General features: G+C 47.3%; 1 pseudogene; it reads right to left on the minus strand.

Annotated features, from left to right (window-relative positions):
- Positions 1-5619: 5619 nt before the first annotated feature.
- Positions 5620-6289, minus strand: LOC120847433 (annotated as a pseudogene).
- Between the last annotated feature and the right edge of the window lie 12076 nt (positions 6290-18365).

The following is an 18365-nucleotide window of genomic DNA, read 5'->3' on the forward strand; positions in this document are numbered from 1 at the left end:
CCGCGACGCGTTAAGAGACCGGGAAATACGCAGCGCCCTCATTGTCTTCCTGGCGCATTGTGGCAATGATATGGTGAACTAGAATGGGGAGGTGTGCCGTCCGGTGGCCGTGACTTTGTCGCAATGTGTGGGCACGCCGGTGAGGGCGCTGTGGGGCAGAGCGCGGTAAAGTCCCTGCATGTGGCAAAAGTGCGGCATTCTCTTTCCTTCTCCTCTAAAAACCCTCCTTACCCCACCTCCAACTTCCGGTTTGCGACGGAGGCGCCCTCTGGAATTTCCCAAGCGTCTCGACGTCTCGGTCAGCTGAAGCAGTCTAGATGCCGATCGTGTGGACTTTTCTCGTCAGACAAGTGTGGCAATGACCTCATTTAGAGCCTGATTGTATCCGACCGTCCTGAAGCCGCTCTAGATCTGTTCGTCCAACCAAAGTGCTTTGGATAATCGTCCCTACCGAGTTGCATTAGGTCAGTGTCTCGTGAGTGTTCGGCTTCACAGCTGGAGCGGGCGAGTTGCCGATCGTGTGGACATTTCTCGTCATATGGCAATGACCTCATTTAGAGCCCGCATTCGCATCCGACCGTCCTGAAGCCACTCTAGAAATGTTCGTCTAACTGTAGATCCCGAAAGTACTTTGGATAATCGTTCCTACCGAGTTGCATTAGGTTAGTGTCTCGTGAGCGTTCGTCTTCACAGGAATTGCAAGTCGTTTTTAATCATCATATAAAACCGCCAAATTTTCTTTCTAATCGGGGAAGTGTTGATGTGGTTGACGCTAAGCTAGCACTTTTAAGCTGCCTACAATACTAGTAACGATAAAAATCGCTACGTATTTCTGTGCATGCTGTAAAAAATTGCGACACCGCGGGTCTTTCGCTACGGGGCTACGCGGTGCCGCTACTTTTCCGGGCGTATAATAAATACGATTGTCGTTATTTTATTTGATGAAACCGTTTTTAGAAATGAAAACTCCGTTTTCGTTTAGTTTTGTTACTCCGTAATTTTATCAGAGCGTCTGTATCTTTTCTGTTACTCGCTTATACTAAAAAAAAATCTAGGTTTAATTACGATTTACGCTGCTTTTAGACTCCTGGGCCAGCGTCCTGGTGCAGACTTGGAAACTGGCGCTCGGTTTCAGCACCTAGTTCTCGAGTCAAGCAATTGCTGGTTATTTCAGTAAAAGGGAATGAGGCAAAAATAATTCAGATCACACCCAGAAAACAATGCAAAATAAGCGAATGCTAGATCAAAATCTCCATGAAAATACACAAGCACAGATGATGTTAAAAAGAACAAAATCAAAGTCACAATTTTATTTATTTCACAAAACTGCCAGCCAAGTAAAAGGCCACGGGAGGAGCATTCACTACAAGTAGAATACATACTGAGTACATAACAAAACAGATCACGAATGAAAAAAGAAGATAAATGACACGGAGACACCATGCACAATCGAAATGCTTTCTTAACACTTCAGGAATGTTCGGGTAGCTTTACTGACAGGTGCGATTACTTTTACATATCATGAAATACTTCTAAAGCCCTTATACCTTCTAAAGCTGTTACTGATATGGTACACCTGTAGGCAAGAAATTGTACAAACCACATGAAATTAAACATAGAGCTACATGATGAGACAGGTCTTCAGGTATCCGACTTCAGATGCATACTTAAGATAAGGACGCACGAGTGTGTTATCTGCTGCAAGTTTGGCTCACCTTGTATGCTAAAGAATCCATCAGCTTGTGAATTATGTCTGACACAAACTCGAAGTCCTATAGATGCCAATGAAGTGTGCATTCTACAGGCAAAAGCTACCCCGATTCCCCAGTACCAGATTGAAACCATGGGAAACACAAGAATGATGACTCTTAAAAACTTTCTCTGGGATCCCTTTACTCCATGCAGTCCCCTTCATAGTGGACTTTTCGAGACACTTAAGTTGATCTGCAACGAGAAAGCGCATAAGTCCAAATTGTAAATTGTTATCATCGCGTTGCAACTGATACTCCTGTCATTGTGCCAATATCAGTTTTATCTGCATTGAATATAGTTCTTTGTGGCTCTTTGTTATTCATCAGTACACCAGAAAAACTGGCATTCTGACGATACTGCCTGATACCAAGGGTAAACAGTGTGCCTGAAAAAGAAAAAAAAAGATTATTACTTTAGTCTTGTTAAGTAGCTAACAGTGAGACAATAAGATCAAATGTAAGTAACAGTGTGTATCTGTTACTTACATCCGATCTGCCAGGAAATAAACAGCAGTCGAAAATGAAAACTCTTCAGCTGTTGCTGCGGCAATCTGTCCAGGACAAGCTGGGGAAGCAAGGGCCTGTAGGGCGCTGCTCAGACCTTGCTCGGGCAGCCATGGGACGGCACACACTTCTAGATTGAATGAATGAACAGAGGCAACAGTCGTTGTAGGTGTGCCTCGGTTCACCTGGAAACAGTATCATTGTGCTAAACTCACTGTAATGTTTGCCGAGTACAGGAACCGAGGTGTATGTAGACAACAGCAGTCCAGTGTGATGCGGTAGCAGTGTTCCACAAACGCGGGCCTAATCGTTCCTGCTTCTGCAGAGAGCGCGTGAGGGGCCGGCACTCAGAACGCGCTGGGCTCGCGCTTCTAAGATTCTAGCATTATCGGCCGTCGGGTTTGTGCGACGGCCGATAATCATGATGTTGATTATGGCTGCGCCCAAGCGCCACCTAGACACTGTCACACTCCCCCCCCCCCCCCCCCCCCCCCCCCCCCCCCCCTCTGCACGCACCAGCCGACCCTCGACAGAGGAAATGGCCTGATGTGCTGCTTCTGTTCATGCTGCGGTTAGAGCAAGATCAGTCATTCCTGGTGATCTGGTGTTTTAGGGACTTGAGCGAGATCCGGACGCAGGTGTTCTTGGTGACGCCTCCAACACCGGCCATCTGGTAGTGTCATGTCACGTCTATGATCTGGTCGCTCGGCGTCTCGATCACCATTGCCGGGACCCATGGCGGACCCGGACGAAAGTTGCGCGCATAAACTGCATCTCCTATTTAGGCAGGCGGTACCAGCCGAGTGCTCTTGTCATGCGCCATCTTCTGACTAAGCTGCCTTTCTTACACTGATGACCTCTTGTCTGGATGCAGCAACGTCAGCGCTGTCTTCAACCTGCGTCCCATAAGCAGTTCTGCTGGTGTAGATCCTGTGGTCTCGTGCGGTGTAGTCCTGTAGTTCGACATGATCCGGGCCAGCTGACAGGTGAAGTTACCGCTAGCGGCTTTCTTCAACTTGGACTTAATGGTCTGGACTGCACGCTCCGCAGCTCCATTCGATGCTGGGTGATAGGGCGGCGTGAGAGCGTGCCTTATGCCATTTTTTTGTAGGAAGTTCCTAAAAGTGCCGCTGACAAATTCTGGCCCGTTGTCGGATACGATAAGGTCCGGCAGCCCGTGACTTGCGAACATGAGTCGTAAGCAAGGAATTGTGGCTTCTGCTGACGGCGTAGACAGTGGAACGACCTCTATCCATTTCGAGTAGGCATCGACCACGATAAGCAAGTACCGGTTATTAAGTGGTCCTGCGAAGTCGATATGCAGCCGAGACCAAGGCTTCTCTGGAAACGGCCATGGCATCATTGGTACTGGCCGCGCAACACGTTGGTTTTCTTGGCATACACGGCATCCTCGTGCTGTCGCAGTATTATCATCGTCCAAAGATGTCCACCAGACATGGCTACCTGCCACGGCCTTCATTTTAGCGATTCCTGGGTGGCCAATTCATGCAGGGGCCCTAAACTCGTCAAACACAAAGTTGGAGCCGAAAGTTCGTGGAGCGCGCCGATTGGATGTTGGAGACAAAAGCGCCAAGTCATTGTCGTGATTGTCCAATCAGTGCGCTCCCTCAACTTCGGCTTCAACTTTGTGTTTGACGAGTTTAGGGCTTCAGGAGTCACAGCACATCTGGTTGCAAGACTGCGGGAATGATTACCCTCGACCCCAAGAGTATGCGAATTTCTTGTACACTCAGCTGAGTTGCTCGGCCTGCGTACGGTCTCAACTCTGGGTCGTGCAGCTCAGCTCCAGACCACAACGGATCTCGAAGCCTCGCCAAGGTCGGGTCCTTTGATGTAGCCTCGGCCGCAACAGACGCAAGTAACACCTTGGGATAGGTGTTCTCAAGCATGAGCACCTCGGCTGGCCGCTCGATGGGGTGCGCAGGGACAGGCAGTGCAAAACGGCTGAGGGGGTCTGGGTTGCTATGCTTGTACCAGGCCTGTATAGCAGCTTGTAGCGGTAAGCACATTAGCGCCCAACGCAGGACACGCGGTGAACAGGTCTGGGCCACAGGTTTGTTTGCAGCAAGCAGTCCCAGCAAAGGCTTGTGATCTGTGACAGCTTCAAAGTCACGTCCTCAGAGGTATTGCCGAAATTTGGACACGCCAAATATGAGGGCCAGGGCTTCCTTATTGAGCAGGCTGTAGTTTCGCTCAGCTAGTGAGAGAGTTGAGAAGCAAACGCAATCGGCCGCTCGGCGCCTGAATCTTCACAATGAGCTAGCACAGCCCCAACTCTGTACGGTTATGCATCACAGATCAGCACAACAGCTTTCTTAGTGTCATAATGCACCAGCACCGCGGCAGAGAGCAGCAACTCCTTGCTCTTACGGAAAGCTTCTTCTTGCTCATCACCCCAAGAGCATGGCGTCTTTGCCGCCAGGAGACGATTCAGTGGGTGCAGCACACTGGACAAGTTTGGCAGGAATCGCCGGTAAAAATTAACTAGTCCCAGATAGCTTTGCAATACCTTGACATCCGTAGGCCTTGGTGCTCTCAGGACAGCCTCAGTTTTCTTCGGGTTTGGTGGGAAACTCGCCGAGGTGACGATATGGCCCAAATATTCAGCCTTTGGAATCAATAAAGCGCACTTGTCTAGCTTAAGCTTCAGCCCAGCGTCCTGCAGACGATTTAGTACCTTTCTAGGTTCTGCAGGTGATCTTGGTCCTTCTCGCCAGTCACAAGGATGTCGTCGAAATACATGACGACATGCTTGAGGTCCTGCAACAGGTTGTCCATTTCACGCTGGAAAATCGATGGTGCCGAGGTCACACCGAATGGCAGGCGCGTGTATTGGTAAAGACCGCGAGGAGTATTGATGGTCACCAATTTTGAAGATTCCTCATCCAGCGCATCTTGTAGGTAGGCATCCTTCAAGTCCAGCTTGCTGAACTTCTTGCCCCCACTCAGCTTGGCAAACAGGTCTTCTACCCGAGGAATCGGATACTTCTCAGGCACAGTCACAGGATTTATCGTCACCTTGAAATCCCCACAGAGGTGAATCTGTCCATTCCGCTTCAGGACCGGAACAGGTGCGGCCCATTCCGACGTCTTCACGGTACGCAGGACTCCCTCCCGTTCCATACGCTACAGCTCCTCGTTAACCTTGTCGAACATCGCGAATGGTACTGGCGGAGGCTTGAAAAACCTTGACCTGGCGCCGTCTTTCATAGTTATCCTTGCAGCCAAGTCCTTGAAGGTTCCGAGGCTATCATTGAAAGCACTCGAGTACTTAGTGAGGACATCTTGAACAGACGTCACCACGTTTAATTCTTTTGCCCACGCAACTCAATGCCGAGACCCTTCATCCACCCCACCCAAGTAGGGACGGACAGGCACCCGGCACGACGTACAGAATATCCTGGCACCGGCGGTCTCCAAGCTGTATTGTTGCAGCGAGGCATCCGCGCACAGGAGAAAGTTCGCCCGAGTAGCTAGCTCTTCAGCATGACGCTCGACCGGTCGAGCTGCAACGGCGGGAATCGTTGGCGAAGTGTTTCTTCCGACACGACGGACACGTTGGCCCCCGTGTCGAGTTCCATCAGTAACGGAATCCCGTTCACCGAAACTTCCACTCGGAACGGCTGGCCATCGACTGCAGCGGCCCCGAGTTGCCACATCTCGTAGACCTCCGGCGGCGAGACATCCCTCACACTTTCGCCCACGACGTGGACCGATCGTTGTGGCCTGGCTGTCGACGCTCGGCCACCGAAGCTCGCATTCTCCTTGCAAACTCGTGAAAGATAGCCCTTGCCCCGACATTTGTGACAGATGCTACTTGCGTGACGACACTGGGTGGCGAAGTGCTCGCCCCCGCAGCGAAAGCAGGAAATGGCGCCAGTCCTTCGTTTCCATTTTGATGCAGCAGCAGCAGTAGAGGTGGTAGAAGCATCATGTGACACTGCGTTTTCAGCCGCAACGCTCGGAAGTCTCGGTGTCGATAGCAGCTGCGAATCCTTCGTCGCTGCTTCCATCGCGCTGGCAGTCTTCTTCACGAGGTCGAGGGTCAGGTCCGGAAGTTCCAAAAGCCGCCGCTGCATCGCCTCATCGTTGATCCCCCCGACTACACGGTGTCGCAGCATCCGGTCACGAGACACGCCGAAGCCGCAGTCGTCCGCAAGTTTGTTTAGCCCGGCGAAAAAATCTTCTGCAGCCTCCCTGGCATGACGTATCCGTGATTGAAACTTGAAACTCGGCGCGACTTTTGACGGCCTCGGCAAGAAGTGCCTGCCAAGCACATCGAAGATGGTCACCAGGGTGGCTTCTGACGGCTTCACTGGAGCCAGTAAACTGTGCAGCACTGAATACGTGGCCTGGCCACAACAGGTGAGGAACACGGCTTGCCGTTTGTCCTCGTTGACATCGTTGGCGATGAAGTATTGCTCGACTCGTTCCCGGTACTCCTCCCAGCTAGATTCCGCGTCGAAAGGTTCGAGCTTGCCGACCGATGGCATTCTGGAACAGCCGTACGTGTCGGCGGCAGCAACTTCAGCGCGTAAACATTCTCGTCGCCAATGTAGTGTTTGCCGAGTACAGGAACCGATGTGTATGTAGACAACAGCAGTCCAGTGTGATGCAGAAGCGGTGTTCCACAAACGCGGGCCAAATCGTTCCTGCTTCTGCAGAGAGCGCGTGAGGGGCCGGCACGCAAAACGCGTTGGGCTCGCGCTTCTAACATTCTAGCATTATCGGGCGTCGGGTTTGTGCGACGGCCGATAATCATGATGTTGAATATGGCTGCGCCCAAGCGCCACCTAGACACTGTCACACTCACCAGCAGCTTGGGGGGGGGGGGGGGGGGGGGGGGGCGGTTCCAAACCAGGCTGCTCTGGGGAAGCTGGGAAAGTTAGGTTCGGTAAGCACCGCTTGGAACTTGCTGGGGGGCCTCAGGAGGACACACTCGCCTAGAATCAACAAAGACGGCACTAGTGGTACGTGAGCCTCAGTTGACCTGGAAAGAGTATCGGACTGCCAAACTCACCAACAGCTGTGGTCAATGCGGCAGACTGCCCCGTGGGAGAAGCTTCGTTTGGACCTTGCTGGGGGCCCTCGGGAGGACACACACTCCTACAATGGACAGAGATGGCACTAGTGGTAGATAGACCTCGGTCGACCACGAAGCAGTATCGGACGGCTAAACTAAAGAGCAGCTGCGGTTGCTGCAGCAGCCTGTCCTGGGGATGTTTCAGTACTGTGGGCACTACCATGTGGTGTACTATTCAGGTTTTGCTGGGGGTGCCTCGGTGACTTTAGGGAGGCAAACCAAACCAAACAAATCAACTGCATTTTATAAAAGAGGCATCCAAAATTATCAGTTTGTGCATCGAATTGTATCATAAAACTGATGCAACGTGTTTCACTGAAGAAAAAAAAATATATATTTTGTGAGATGTTGTACATACCATTTACATTTCCAGTTCCGTTGCAGTGGTGGTTTACTCTCATGGTTGAAGGTAACGAAAAAAGAAATGTTTGGGAGAGCATCTTTCCTCAATTTTTTGCTCTCTTGTGTTTTGCATGAGTAGTGTTTTGAATTGGTCGATACTGAAGTGGTCCTGTAATAGATTGAAGAGATCGGACTTTAGTCGAGAGCACATCGTGTAACGCCACCTCAAACGCGCGTTTCTGCAGATCCTAGGTTAGCCTGCCAAAAACCTGGACGTGAAGTTTGCGCGCTGTCAAAGCTGCTGGCGCGAGTGTGGGGTTGCTCTCAAATGTTTTATTTGCTTGCGTTTTTCGTTTCAATAAGACTACGAGCGAAGGAGACACTATTGACGCTACGAGAGCGAACGCCCTTTGAGCGGGCTAAGCACACACGCTCGTCCAGTAAGAGCGTCGTCAGAGAAAACATACTCCTGCTTGTCGCACTGACTGCGCTCGCACTTATATTGAAACGGAGTATAGAAGCAGCCCAATGCTCGGGTCCGCAGCTGCGGCAGCGTTGCAAGCTATCTGTGCGAAACAAAGTATGGTACGCGAGCACGTACGCAACACTTGACGAGAGCGCGTACTCCGCAGCGTTGCCGATGCCACAAGCACGAGCAGGAGAAGGCCGTTTGAACGACTTAAGGCCCCGACGCACAGTTGCGTTTGAGAGCGTTTCACTGCGTTGCGACTGCGAGAACGCATGACATCCATACTTATGTTATCGCGTACCAAGCAATTCCTTGAATTGGATTCCACGCTTCATACGAAGCACAGATGTGCCGGTGAGATCGCTTTCCTATCTCGACGCGACGCAGTCAAACGCTCTCAAACGCAATTGTGCGTAGGGGACTTTACTTTCACGGCACGAGCGTTTGTGCATGCCAAGTCGGCAATGTTGTGATCGCTAGCTATTACATCGCTCGCGTTTACGGTGGAATGGAATGCATAACTCACTCTAAACAGCTGTCTTTTGCATGCTAATGAGTATACAGAGCATCTACCTCGCATAACTTTACGGCTCCCGTCGGGTTGAAATCTTTCCGACCGATTCGGTGAAGCAAGATCTTCCTCCGAAGTTCATTTTCCGTTTCAGTGGGAACACTGAAAAGCTTTCCGGTCGACTTTTCTACGGGCGCAGCAGCCCGTTAACTGCGTCATCTGCGGCGTAGCAACATCTTGAGAAATTCATGACGAGAGGAAGTCTAAAACCGAAAGCCAGATGTCACGTGACGACTGGCCAATAGTGTGCGCGGCGGCTGGTTTAAAGAATGGCGCCACTTTTCCCAGGACAGAGGGGCTTTAGAGCGCGGCTATCCGATGGCTGACAGAGGCCTGGCGGTAACAGCAGAGAAACTTTATTCGGCGTGAAAATGGTCGTATTCTTCGTTTGTCTTTGCCGGCTCGATTGTGAGATGCGCGAGCGGCAGAAGCTTCCATTCAAAGCGTAAATGCCGTTTGGGAGTGGTCAGGTCCTTACATAGTCTAGCTTATTTTATTTTATTTTCTTGTTTTGCCGTTATAGACGAATAATTGTCTGTCTCCCCTTACATACAAGCATTAAGAACGTGAAGTTTGAGTATGATATTACGTGTGATGTTTTCCTCTCAACCTTAGGGTGACAGCTTTTTTATTTTTATTTTCGGCAGCTGTACATTCTTCAGACCTTTACATACCTAGTAGTTGATGAGGTGTTAATACATCTTTTCGTTTTGCATGTGTTTGTGTGTGTAGCACGGATTAATGAAAACGAGCTTTTCTTGACTTCTGTATTCTCTGCCAAAGCTTATATACCAGGAAATGTCTAAATTGATTTCATCTAGTGAGCAAGCATCGTATGGAAATAAACACAAAGACTGGGAAGATAAATTGAGCAACTTCAACTGCTGTCTTTATTGAAGAGAAATCCTACTTGAAGAAATTTGGTTTCTCTGACATATCACACAGGTCATACATTATTCTTAGACTGTTTTTTCCCCTCTTCATTAGTTTTGTTGTTCCCTTGGCCTCAGATGATGTCATTCCGCGAACAAAGAGGAATCGCTTGGCGTCTGAAACATGGAGCGTTTCTCTTTACATGTCTTGTAGCCCAAGTTGCAGCCGGGCACAAAACACTACCGCTCCGTCTTTTTCTTGACAGTATTTGACATTGCTCTTAGTCTCTTGTCTCTTCGGCACAGCTGGCCTCCCCCCAGCCAGACAATATAGCATCGCTTCACACACGACTTAAAACAAGAAGAAATAGTCACACCAACGCGCCCCAAGCCAGCCTCGCTAAACGCTGTCTGACCCGCATCCTGGCCCCGCTGCTGCAGAGCCCACTGCTGTAGAGCGCGTGTGTATGAAGGCACTCTACGCTGCTGTGACTGGTAGCGCCACCCCAGGCCCCCGCGGCAGAATTGGGCCACTTAACACGCAGCTCCGATGAAGATACCGATGCGGTCGGCACGCCTCCCTGTTCTAGTACAATGCGATGTACAACGCGATGTACAACACGTGATTGAGTACACCAATGAATAGAAGAAATTGTTAAATTTGTTTTAGAATTTTATTATTTTACAACGCAAGACATGACAATAACAAGACAGGTATATGCATCGGCTTTGTTATCTATTCGTTCTGTTTTCTTTGCGTTAGGAACTCAGTGGTTAAAGAGAAGGGATTGCGCCGCTTCGATGATGTACGGAACGCACGACGAACTGGCTCCAGCCAACATTTGCACGACCCCGGGCCGCGCGGTTAAATAGGAGATATTTCAGATGCCTTGTAGGCTTTTCCGGAAAGCTCTATAGCGGTGAACAGAAAAACGGCGTTTTCTGCGTCTTTGTGAAGAGTCAAGCGCGTCAGACCCGGGTAATGTTCTCACGTATAGCATACCCCTATTTATCGTCTCTTGTTTTGAGAGCAAAGGACCAGAAATACCAGCACCGACATTCGTCACTTCGAAATGCACGTCTGCACTCGCCTGCACTCTCGAGAAAACAATATATAACAGCTGTTACAAGAACCTTAATTTAGAACGTTGCATATATAGTAAAGGTTTCGTACCGTGGCGTTTCAAAACTTACTCGTGCTTACTCGATGACGTCAAAAGCTCACGTTCTACAAGCGGGTTCTTTACTCTGTAGTAATTACTCACGCTACCATCCTCCGATTGGTGGGTAACGTCGCATAAAATTGAGTAAAAACGTCACGTGATCTGTTCGCCGTGTGCTCGGCGTCTGCTTTCCGCGCTTACAGTCGTCAAAGCTTGTCTGTTGTGTTGGCTTTGGTGGGAGGCGTTCGAAACGACAGAGAATGAGAGGCAACCATTTATGTGTGGTTATTGCGACTTTCTGTATTGAACGCACGAATCGACTGTGTACCACATCCGGACCGTGCACCTTTTGCAGGGAGGTATACCTGTTGTTATTATAAGAGTGCAAGCGTAAGCGGGAGCTTTTTCACATCCTCATTTTCGGCGTTGAAGTGTACTCCGTATTCTTACGTTCAAAGCTGAAGATGTTCGAACGCAGCAGATGATGTTGAACTAATTTTCTTTCCTCAGAGTGTGCTTAATGGGAAGATAACGCTTATAAAGCAGTGAATGCTTCGAAGATTTCATGAATATGATCAGTCTACAACCCCACCTCCTCTCCCTCCCCAAGAAAATATGCCTATAGCGGTTTGGAAGTTCTCTATGTTATTTTGTAATCATGTTCGCATCGAAGCGAACGTCATTAGTTACATATCACTGTTGAAAAAGCCCCCTGCGCTGTGCGGCTACATCGCGTGGAAGCGGATTCTAAATTTCCGCAAAACGTAATCGGTGCAAATTACGATGCGGGGTACGTAGACGTTTAAGGCACCTGGACTAGACATACAGCGATCGCGCTGAATAATAATAAAAAAAGAAGAAATTTTATGTCTAACTGAAAGGAGTAAGTAATTTCGATCTTAATTTAAAGCCCAAAAGGAAGCCGAGCAAGTGGAGCCGTTGGAGTCACCTCCAACAATACAGCGTCGTCACTGTCAAAGAAAAACTTGGCAGCGTTTAATATTATCGTCTCTTCGAGTGCTTCCTCTATGACCAAAAGAGATCGTTTGCTATTTTCTGCAATCGCTGCTATGTTTCATTTTTCCCGTAGCTCAAAACGATGCCAATCCGCGTAGTATCCAGGTGATTACCCCGGCCGATCGAAAATCGAGTCGCACATCATTACTCGAGTTGTCACGTGTTATTACCCGCTGTCGTAGTAGACAGACAGGTTACCCGGGTAAAATTTTGAATGTAGCCTTTGTAGTACCCATGGAGGTATGAATAAGAGGAGGCGACAAACCGTCTGAAACTAGCCAAATGAGAAAATACGAAGTAACGCCGAAAGTAGAGGTCGGTGGGAACGCCCCCAAGGGTGCCTAAGTCCTTCCAATAGCGTCTCTTAGTTTTGGTCATCGTTGGGGGTGTGTCCATCAAAACCGCAAGTCTCCACTGGCTTCACCTCTGGCGGGGACATGTCGCCTCCAGAAGCTTCCTACATGCATGGTAGCACCCGATGCCGACAGCACGCGCTCACGAGAAGAATGCAAAGAAATAGCCGGTAACAAAATTCTGCCTTAGCATTGTCATTGCAAAGAGCTCGTGTCAATGCCAATAGCTCGTGTCGTTTGTGTTTTGTTCTCGAGCGCGTGAAAAAGCTTTTACGCGCTCGAGAACAAAACACAAACAAAAGCGCCGTGAAAGAAATGGTCAGACGTCATCGCCCTAAGCAACGCGCACATTTATTTATTTATGTATTTATTTTGCCGGGGCACAAGGGTTTTACAGAGGGGAATAGGGAATAATAGTGATGACAATACAAAAGGAACAATGAACAAAAAACTCAAACAATAGGGAACATGAGGTTGACAATAGAAGTATAAAAAAGAGCGTGGTCAGTAATTGATGACAGAGGTGCAGGTAAGCGGTTCCAATCATTAGAAGTTCTTGGAATAAAACAAGCGTAATAAACGTTAAAGTGACAAAATGGTACACCAACCTTGTGACGATGATCAAGGCCTGCTGAAACAAAGTTTGGGGGGATTATTATTTGGGCTTTGAAGTAAGGGACATGGTAATAGATTTTATGAAAAAAGGGAGATTCGAAAAACCATGCGACAATGTGCGAGGGTTGGAAGTAATATTGTGCTTTTCATTGACGTTACGCTTGCGGTGCGGTTATACTTGGCCAGTATAAAACACGTAGCTCTGTTCTGAACACCTTCGAGTGAGTTGATGAGGTACATGGTTGAGGGATCCCAGATGTAAGCTGGGCATATTCGAGCTTAGGCCTAACGTTTTACAAAGAGTCAGTTTTCATGACGATAGAGCTAGAGGAAAGTTACGTTCGAGAAAGCCAAGCATTCGGTTAGCGTTGTTGATCACGTAGTTAATATGAAGTTTCCAGGAAAGGTCGTCACTTAACATCACGCCTAGGTACTTGTAGGAGGCCACAAGTTCCAGGGGTGTGTTGTGAATATTATAAGCGTTAGTAAATTTGGCTTTGCGGGCTATGAGCATGATTTTGCATTTGTTAATGTTAAGCTCCATTGACCAGAGTTTGCACCATCTAAATATGGAGTCGAGGTGATGTAGTTTTTGCGAGTCCGAATCATTAGTTATTACACAATAAATAGCACAATCATCAACAAATAGTTTAATTGAAGAAGAAACCATCTAATGCAAGTCGTTAATATAGATCAAGAAAAATAAAGGCCCCAAAACTGATCCTTGGGGTACGCCGGAAGTGACGGGTGTGGAGAAGGAGTTCATGCCGTTACACGTTACAAATTGTGAGCGATTTATTAAAAACGATACCAACCAGTTAAACACGTTAGAATCAATGTTGAGTTTACTTAATTTATGCAATAAAAGTCAGTGGGATACCTTGTCGACGCCTTGGCAAAATGCAAGAATATGCAGTCCCCCTGAGATCTCTGATCAAATGCTGAAAGCAAATTGTTAGCTAATGATAGTAGCTGTGTTTCACAGGACAAAGATTTCCTAAGTTCATGTTGATTTGGGGAGAAAAATGAATTGGACTCTAGGAAGTTAACAAGTTGCGTATAAATTATACGTTCTAGAACTTTACAGGGAACGCTGGTTAGCAAGATGGGCCTATAGTTAATAGGAAAGTGCTTATCACCAGATTTATGCAGAGGAATAACTTTATCTATTTTCCAGTCGCAAGGTACTAATGATGTGTCAAGTGATTGCTGAAAAATATGGGTGAGAATTACAAAGGAGTACTGATTAGTATCTTTAAGAAATTTTGAGTTAATTTCGTCAACACCAGTTGCCAATGACAGCTTTAGGCCATTTATAATGCTCAGAACACCATCGGTGCTGATTGTGATAGGGTCCATCAGTGGGAAAGGAGCAACATTGTAGCTTGAATTCACATTGCTTAGAGTGCTAGAAAAAGATATAATAAACTCTTCCTGAAACATTGTGGCACATAAAGACTCATGGATTAAAGTTTCGTCGGGTGTTTTCAATAAAATAGACGAAGGCCTATCTCGATGGGACAACCGGTTCCAGAACTAACGCGGGTTATTTTTTAACATGGAAGGTAGGAGAAGAAGAAGTTGAACTTGACAGACGTTGGACTGAACAGCATTCTTGTAGCCCTGAGCAGCACTGAAATACTTCTGCCAGCGAACTGGGCAGGATGTGAGCCTCGGAGCTCTAGATAAACGCTTCTTTTTCTTTGACAATCTCAGGAGCACACTGTTGAAACACGGATAATTAGAGTTTACGATTATGGTTTTCAAAGATAACTATTTCTCATTGAGCTAAATCACCCTTTTCTTAAAGCGCGTCCAGTTGGAATGAACAGAGCATTCCGAGAAGTTACCCCAAAAAGCATATAAAAAAACTGCATAATTCAACATTAATGGCATCATAATTAGCTTTGCTGTAGTCCCAAATGACTTTTCTTTGGTTTTAATACAAATTTTAGGAACACTCAGGGTAAAATGTAATAAATGGTCACTGAGGCCAGGTAGGTATGTGATTGGACCATTCAGGTTGGGCATCGTAGTCAAAACAAGATCGAAAATGTTTGAAGTAGTGGCAGTTATTCTAGTTGTGCTTTGAACTAGCTGAGCAAGATGAAAATCAGAAAACTCACTTAAAAACTTCGCACAGTCTGCTGAAAATGAGTCAGAGTTGGGATCCCCCGGGCCCCAAACAATGCGAGAGTAATTAAAATCACCTATCAAAAGGAAGGGTGTGTTAGGAAAACGCGGTGTAATTACATTCAATGCATCGTAGTTTATCAGCAAAATCAAAGACATATGCAGGTGGACGATAACAGCATCCCAATACATATTTTTTTATGTTGAACGTTGATACACACCCAAATTATTTCTAGGGAGCTGTTAATATTAACAACAAACGGTGGTATACTCTTAATGACTCCAATTAGCACGCCTCCGCTTGTTTGCAACTCCCTCTACTGCCGAAAGGTAGCGAACTGTTTTTGCCCTAGGAATAATTCGGTATCCCTGATTCTTGCCGAGAGCCACGTCTCGGTTAGCAGAATAAAGCTAGCATCGCAAGAGTCAATTGCAGAGCATAAATAATCACGTTTATGTATTAAGGTCCGTATATTTGTAGAAAGAATAGATAAGTTTGACAAGGAATGCAGGTGGTCACTAACCCTCTGCAATTGATAAATAGGAACGGAGGCGCCATCTGTTGCAGTAACTGTTGTGCCACGGCGTGGACCATTGTTGGAGGCATGAGGACGAAACAGTTCGTTGACGGTTCCCGATTCGCGGTCATAGACGTAACATTTTTCATTCAGATATAATTTGGTGTAGTTTAGCTTAAACGTTGTTCCATGCGATTTCCTGAACTCAATTAGCTTCCTTCGTGTCAAACGAGTCGAAAAATGAAAAAAAAAAATCCTCGCGGATACCAATATTCATAAATTTCAGTTTTGCCTTTAAAACCAGGACTTGCTCTTTCAATTTAAAAGAAGCGAATTTGACAATGATTGGCATACATTTACTAACAGTACACTGACCGAGCCTGTGAGCACGCACAATGTCCAATGACAAGTTAGTTTTACCATCAAAGCAGTCGGATAGAGCCTTGCTCATCTTTTGTTCGGATTGTGCCCACGTTTCCGCGCCGCTATCAGCAATTCCATAAAAAAAAAATGTTGTTTCGCCTTGATCTATGTTCTAAGTCATCTAACCGATCAAGCAGGGCACTATTTGTTTTTTCCGCTCTCCGATTTCCTGTCATAAGTCTTGTATCCCCTGTTCAAAGACGCTTGTCTTATTCTCGAAGGATGCGAGTCTTGCATCGATGTTTGTAACCTTCTCTTCAATAGCCCTTTATTTAATTTCACCAACGGAACTAATTAATGCTGTTTCAACAGCCTCAAACTCCTGTGACCGAGAATTGAGTTCAGTTAGTAAATGAAACATCTCTGCGAACTGCTGAGCTTGCTTCGCTGTCATGGGACCCGGGTTCGATCCAACATCCCCGCAGCAAAGCAGTGATCCAAAGGTGACAACACACGTTTCAATGCAATCTATTAGCGAAGACAGACGTTGTGGGCAGGACAGCAGCTGCAGAAAGTGGTCGTCGGACCGGTAACAGTGACTGTTGTGAAATAAGGTACGTGCCTGCACAAAGACGAAAGACAGCCTGGTAAGCTTGTTGCACGTCGTGCTGCTGCCGACCTGCCCACTGAAGAAGCTGCCGATGTTTCTGGTTATTGTAGTCTCAGTTGATGCCGTCGATGTCCCACCTGATCTTCCGATTAGCCATGACATCTGAGCTCTGTCTCCGCGGGACGCTTCGACGCGGGTAAACACACTCATATACGCCATAGATAGAGACGCGGAAGATGCTTTCACGTCACTTGATCTGAAGCAGAATTGAATGAATAAGGTGAAGGTTGAGTTTCATCTTTAAAAGAGGGAAATTCAACACGAGGAAGCAAGAACTAGACAAACCGTGGAGGTCTTAATGACAACCTTGCGCAGACTGGTGGATATGTGCGACTATAGACCACTTCATAAAGATCGGATCCGCGTTCGCATTGTCGTGGACCTTCTGGACAAGAAGTTGAGCGAAAAACTCCAGCTCGACGCTAAGCTCACTCTGCAAAGCGAGACAGCGTTAGCACGATCGTCGAAGACAGTTAAACGCCAGAAGATGGAGCTGCTAAGCAATAAGACACAGTACAGTGATCTCGAGGAGCTAAAAAAAAAGATATTCGAATGCGAACAGCAAGAAAAAACACCCCCTAAGTGCAGAGCACATCGCAGAATCAAGGGTATTCTAACACTTCCGCGTGGAAATGCCGACGGTGTGGCAGCTTCCAGAAGCACACAAAGAGCTCAATGCACTGGAAGAAACAAAAAGTGCAACGCCTGTAAGAAGGCAGGACACCTTGAGAATATCTGAACTTCCAAGCTTACAGCAACGTCTCCCACATCAAAGGACTATGAGCCTTGGTTTCAGGGACGTTTCCTTCGGCGAGCTAGTATACCGTGATAATGGGGAACCTTGGCACATTATGGCTAAGGTCAACAACGAGGAAAACGTTCAAAGTAGACACTGGGGCATATGTTACAGCCATTCCTCCTAGCGTGTACAGTTTTGGAGCAATGGCAACGCTCGAGCTAGCAGGGAAACATATTCACGGGTTTGGCAGTTTCTTCTTAAAAAAACCTGGGAAAATTCCAAGGCACAATTTCCTTTGAAGGGTCAAACAACGAGAGAAACTGTATACATATCGGAGCGACTCCGGCATCCTTTACTTGGTCGCCCGGCGATTTAGGCTGCAGAAGTACTGCCAAGCTTGAATCAGGTCAAGGCAGACAGCTAACTGGAGTAAGGTCAACTACTTACAAAGTACTCATAAGTGCTTCAATGACTGGAGAGAATGGAGGTACTTTACATGATTACACTCCCAGATGCTACGTCATTCGCCATCACGTACCAGCGGTGAGTACATTTCGCGCTCCTACCCGGTGTGGAGCTGATGCAAGACGTGGATGTCATCGTAAAAGTGGATCGCGCCACAGTCCGGTGCTCACGCACGGTAGTCGCCAAAAAGCAGGACTGTTCTCTCCAGATCTACGTGAACTACACACAGTTGAACTAGCATTTCGTGCTGGAACGTATCATCATGACGGTTGTTGAAGACAATCTCCCATGACTCGCAGGAGCGAGTCTTCAGTAAGCTAGATGCGAATGTTGGCTACTCGCAAGCACCACTGGTTTCAGAGTCAAGAGAGCTGACGACATTCATCACACCGTAAATGATTACAGTTCTAAGCACTACCGTTTGACTTTGCAACCGCGCTGGAATTTTTTTTCAGCATAAAATGTAGAGGATTTTAGAAGTAGTCCCGGGCCAATAATGGTACATGAATTACATTTCAGTTTTCGGACGGGACAAATCTGAATATGACCTAAATCTTGAACTGATACTCCACCGCCTCCACAACACACTGGGGTGACCTTGCATACTAACACGTGCGAGCTCTGCAAAAAACAAAACAAAAAAAACAAGCATTACGTTTTTCGTGCCACATCCCGGAGACAAGGAATTGCGGTGGACCCCAAGAAAACACGCAATC

Source organism: Ixodes scapularis, unplaced genomic scaffold (genome assembly GCF_016920785.2).
Source record: "Ixodes scapularis isolate PalLabHiFi unplaced genomic scaffold, ASM1692078v2 PGA_scaffold9__187_contigs__length_104089568, whole genome shotgun sequence".
NCBI lineage: Eukaryota > Metazoa > Arthropoda > Arachnida > Ixodida > Ixodidae > Ixodes > Ixodes scapularis.